At 36.4% G+C, this 6,074-nt stretch overlaps 1 long non-coding RNA gene across 2 annotated transcripts; it reads right to left on the reverse strand.

The window, feature by feature from the left end:
• Window positions 1-2,365: 2,365 nt before the first annotated feature.
• Window positions 2,366-5,871, reverse strand: LOC114529212. 2 transcript variants are annotated; one of them, XR_003687600.1, is made up of 4 exons: window positions 5,303-5,871; window positions 3,851-4,210; window positions 2,571-2,627; window positions 2,366-2,467 (listed from the first exon to the last, which is right to left on the reverse strand). It is a non-coding gene; the product is annotated as an uncharacterized LOC114529212 (long non-coding RNA). The 2 variants fall into 2 exon arrangements; XR_003687599.1 differs by lacking the exon at window positions 5,303-5,871 and having other exon boundaries at window positions 3,851-4,611.
• Window positions 5,872-6,074: the final 203 nt, after the last annotated feature.

Consider the following 6,074-nt stretch of genomic DNA (forward strand, 5'->3'; position numbering starts at 1 on the left):
ATCCAAAATAAGCAACAGCTAAGTAGAATTGAACTTTTTTTTATATGTCTAACTATACTCTAGTATTTAGATAAACATGGCGAACTCAATGACAGCAAAAGATATTGCTTTGAATAAAGCACTCCTTAGGGAGTTGCCATACTATGGTTTAAATTTTACTCAATTCCATGGGCAATTTAATAATAGCTTAAAAAGTTCCTTGCCAACAAAGAGATACCTTGAGCGCTTAACTAGCATCCATGATCTAGATCTTTTCAACCTAAACATTTCCGATGAAAATTCTGAGTCAGTAACTCGTTTACCAACGGTTCGTTGTAAATATTATTCACCAAATAGCTTTAGTCAGCTAAAAAATAAGTCTAGTACATCTGCAACCAGGAACAGTTTTTCCTTACTTCATAATAATATTAGAAGCCTCAAACGCAATTTAGAAAACTTTCAATCACATTTACTAGAAGAACTTAATTATCAGTTTAGTGTAATAGGAATCACTGAAACTAGAATCAATCAAGACACTATTTATGATTTTAATCCATCAATACCAAATTATAGATTCGAATTTGTCCCAACACCTCATGCCGCCGGCGGTGTTGGTATGTATATTCACAATACCCTAAAATATAGAACAATAGAAAAATGCTCTGATGAGGCATTCCAAGCCCTTTGGATTGAAATTCAGTTACCAAGGAGTGCAAACATAATATGCTGAGTAATCTATAGACAGCATAATTCACCTGAGCGTTTTCAAGCCTACTTTGAGGAGACAATTGAGAAACTGACTGGGTTTGGTAAACCTATTTATTTAATGGGTGATACGAACATAAATCTTCTTCGCTCAGAAACCTGTAATTTTGCCCAAAACTTTCTTCTCTCTTTACAAAGTTTTAGTTTAATTCCTACTATTGACAAACCAACTCGCGTGTACAATAATTCTGCCACACTCATAGATAATATTTTTATTAATAAGATTGAAGACTGCATTATTAGCCGTAATATTGTCTCAGATATTAGTGATCACTATTCACAATTTTGTATCACTTGATCTAGTATTATGACCAAAATTTCAAACTTACACAATACTTTTCATCGTGATTATTCAAAGTTTTCTGATGCAAATTTTGTTAATGACCTTACACAACTTGACTTAAGTCGTATTGTTTCTTGTACAATTGATACAAGTAAAGCATTTTCTACCTTTTATAATAAGCTTAACAAGTTAATTGACAAGCATACCCCTTTAAAGCCAGTTTCAAATCGTAAAGCTAAACAATTATCAAAACCATGGATAACAAAAGGCATCAGACAATCTATTAAAATTAAAAATTCATTTTATTTTTCGGGTGATATAGACAAATATAAGCTGTATAGAAATAAGGTATTGATGCTTACTCGCTTGAGTAAGAAAGCTTATTATCATAAATACTTTGAAATTAATTTAAAAAACACCAAGAAGACTTGGATAGGTATAAACAATTTAATCAACCGTAAAAAGAGGAATAGTAAACCAATTACCGTTCTTAAATGTCCTCTCAGTCAAAGATTGTCACACAATACTTTTGAGCACCCTAATATTCTTAACAAATTTTTCTCGTCTGTTGGCCATTCTCTTGCCTCAGAAATACCAAATCCGTCTGTCGAGTTTACAGATTATTTGCCTAGTTTGAACAATTCAAACTCTTTCGCTTTTAGTCTCGTTACTCCAAAAGAAATCGAACTGGAGTTATTGTCAATACCAGCAAACAAAGCGTATGGTCTATATTCCTGCCCTGTTCGTATTCTAAAATGTGCAAGAAATATATTATGCCATCCTCTATCTTACCTGATTAATAAGTCAGTTGAAAATGGCTCTTTTCCTGCTAAATTAAAGCATGCTAAAGTTATCCCTATATACAAAGATGATGATGAATCTGACCCCTCAAACTATAGACCAATATCTCTCCTCTCCGTATTTAACAGAATCTTTGAAAAAACAATGTACAATCGTCTTAAAGCATACCTTGAGAAATACCAGATGCTGTTTGAATCTCAGTATGGTTTTCGTGAGAAACATTCTACTCAACACGCTCTTCTCGATATAGTGAACCAAATACAAACTAATATGGACCAGAAAATGTATTCATGCGGTATCTTCATTGATTTAAAAAAAGCATTTGATACGGTAAATCACATGATACTACTAAAAAAATTAGAGCACTATGGAATATGTGGTGTCGTAAACGATTGGTTCTCGTCATATTTAATTGGACGTATTCAGACAACGCAAATGGGCCCAAATATTTCAGACAAAGAGGAAACGCTATCTGGTGTTCCTGAAGGTTCAGTTTTGGGACCTCTGCTATTTCTTATCTATACTTCCTACAAATTCATGGCACTGCTATGGGATCACCAATGGCACCTACCTATGCAAACATATTCATGGCAGCACTTGAACAGGAGCTCCTCCAACAAGCTCCTGAAAATCTTATACCTATTGAATGGATAAGATTTATAGATGACATATTTGCAATTTGGACACATGGCACTGACAAACTGGAAAAATTCCTTAAATACATAAACAATTTTCATCCTACCATCAAATTTGACTTTTCCTTCTCTGAGAAATCTGTCAACTTCCTTGACACAACTATCTACAAAAACAAAAACAACAAACTGGAATCAGACCTGTACATTAAACCAACTGACAAAACCCTTCTACTACACAAAAGCTCATTCCACCCCACCACATGCAAGAACGCAGTCATCTACAGTCAGGCTCTACGATACAGACGCATAATTACAGACAACAACAAATTACAACAACGACTAAACCACCTCCTGATTGCACTGATCCATCGCGGATATGACCACGACACCATCACCACCAACTTCAACAAAGCCCTACAATACACCCAAACAGACCTACTCAATAGGAAACAAAGCCAAAAAAACACAAGCCGCCCAATTTTCTCCATTCCATACAACACAAACACAAAATATATTGCAAACATCCTACGTAAACACTGGAACATATTGGAGAATGACCCCACACTGAGGAGTCTATGGCAAGAACCTCCAATTGTAGCCTACCAACGTAATACTAACCTGAGAGACACACTTATCACAGCAAAACTTAATACCAGACACAACGCTAAAAACATAATAACATCCCATAACCCAAATCCCCCAGGCCTTCCATCAACCCCAAACCTAACCAAAACCAGCCAAAAACCTCCACACCATCCTAAACACAGATACAAAAAAATTTTGACCACTCCCAATTGACATTGAGTCTGAATACCACCTTGAAAACACCAGAGTGGATATAACAAACCAAAGAACTTCCTGGGACACACTGGGTTACAAGTGAGAACATGCAAGAACCAATTAACACATGACAAGCAAACCCTGTGGCACTCTCCTGTGAAAACAACAAAACTACATGACTTAACCAGTCACATCAAATCTGGCATCCTGGGCATCCTGCGGACATAAGTATAGAATTATTTTTTTAAAAAAATACTTGTCCTTATAGCAGAATTAAGCCATAAATATGACCAGATGCCCGAACAAAACCTAAATGTTCAACCACACGGATTAAATACACTTCAAATCAAACCACATGAACATGGTCATGGATAATGTAGTCACGTTGAACAATCCTTATGTAATATAATGTACAATCCGCTATCCATATGCTGTATATATATATATAGTTATAGTAATTCAAACGCATGACAACGTCCACGTTGACTTCTAATTACCGATGACAATTTAAACACCTACTAAATAATGATACCTATATACCTACAACCTTACACTCACAATTATATGCACGTTTTACAAGCTTATCATAAAACTTCAAAATACAAACCTTAAAAACCTTGACTACCTCAAATTGATAACCCTATTATATTCACGATTGAAACCCTCACGGTTGATGCATCGCCGAACATCGACCCACGGAAGTTTTTAGAACCCGGGGTAGTTTACTACCCACAGATGACGATATTGCACTGTAATTCTGTAATTCCTCGCCAAAAATCCAAAACATTTCAACCCAATTTTTTATTTCATGACTACGGTGATAAAACGGAACTTCAACAATTATAACCAACCATACTACATGAAGTACAACTTACAACCAAAACACATTTAAACCTCGGATGTCCACACACAACCATAATTGACACGTAAACCCCCACTATCCCCAACACAGACTTTGACACCTGACCTCAGTGACGTAACATATTAACGCATTTTATGCACACACGTGCAATCCTTGACCCCTTTTCGATCAAGTCTCTTGAACGGATACAAGCTCGAACACTAGCTCTGCTGTCAAGCAATTCAAAACAATTTTTAAGTAAAATTACACTCGACTTCACATCAACCCTGAGATGGCTCACCGCGTTGGTTTATCTAAAGTCAACAACAACTTTGGTAAGACACACAGTTTAATTTTACCATTTTGCCTTTTACGAATACACTCTCACGCAGGTTTGATAACTTTAACCTTGATTCTTTATGATTCTCCTACAAACACACACCACTTTTACTCACTTCTTATCTTCATTGTTCCTTCACACAAAGCCAACCCTGCTCCCCGCTGACGAGTCCGCAAAAGGATGAAACGCCGCGTGGGGATACTGATTCGCACGCTTGCCTTCTTGTCTTCTGTTTTACTACCTACCTCCTTACATAACCTTGACTTAAACACCACCAATAACGCTACACAACCTATTACTACAAACGCAACTACATAGTTTCTTGAAGAACTCCATCATAAACAAACAAAACCCCTTTTTAAAAAAATTTTATTTCAAACACACCACATGGTTGGCGGTTGTCCAACAAATTCCAAACTACCCCATCTGGTTATTTTTATTTCTATTTCTACGCCCCTCAATTCGCAATTAACCATTCAACAAATTACTCATTATGTTCCCCTTTAGCCCACATACACATAACGTCCTTTTTTTCTCTAGTTTGTCTAATTCAGACAATTGTTACAAATTAACTTATAACTATATAAGAACTACAATATGGTTCCAATTACCTATGTCAAAATATAAAATAAACATTGTGATACCCCTATAGGGAACGGAGAGAGCGCCACCAAGCTCGCCATATTGTTTAGTTCTAGTTGTAACAATTGAATCAATCTCATACAGTTAACCAGAAAACAGTCCCCATTGTTTATTCACACACCCTTAACACACTTACTTACAAACACAACGATCACTACTCAATGGAACTATTACTCACAAAGGATAACCTTAATTTTTAAGAAGTCCCATTCAACTTTGACACTTTGACACCTGACCTCAGTGACGTAACATATTAACGCATTTTATGCACACACGTGCAATCCTTGACCCCTTTTCGATCAAGTCTCTTGAACGGATACAAGCTCGAACACAAGCTCTGCTGTCAAGCAATTCAAAACAATTTTTAAGTAAAATTACACTCGATTTCACATCAACCCTGAGATGGCTCACCGCGTTGGTTTATCTAAAGTCAACAACAACTTTGGTAAGACACACAGTTTAATTTTACCATTTTGCCTTTTACGAGTACACTCTCACGCAGGTTTGATAACTTTAACCTTGATTCTTTATGATTCTCCTACAAACACACACCACTTTTACTCACTTCTTATCTTCATTGTTCCTTCACACAAAGCCAACCCTGCTCCCCGCTGACGAGTCCGCAAAAGGATGAAACGCCGCGTACGGGGATACTGATTCACACGCTTGCCTTCTTGTCTTCTGTTTTACTTTTCTACCTACCTCCTTACATAACCTTGACTTAAACACCACCAATAACGCTACACAACCTATTACTACAAACGCAACTACATAGTTTCTTGAAGAACTCCATCATAAACAAACAAAACCCCCTCCTTAAAAAAATTTTATTTCAAACACACCACATGGTTGGCGGTTGTCCAACAAATTCCAAACTACCCCATCTGGTTATTTTTATATCTATTTCTACGCCCCTCAATTCGCAATTAACCATTCAACAAATTACTCATTATGTTCCCCTTTAGCCCACATACACATAACGTCCTTTTTTTTCTCTAGTTTGTCTAA

Source organism: Dendronephthya gigantea, unplaced genomic scaffold (genome assembly GCF_004324835.1).
Source record: "Dendronephthya gigantea isolate DGI-Jeju-01 unplaced genomic scaffold, DenGig_1.0 000055F, whole genome shotgun sequence".
In the NCBI taxonomy this organism is placed as follows: Eukaryota; Metazoa; Cnidaria; class Anthozoa; order Malacalcyonacea; family Nephtheidae; genus Dendronephthya; species Dendronephthya gigantea.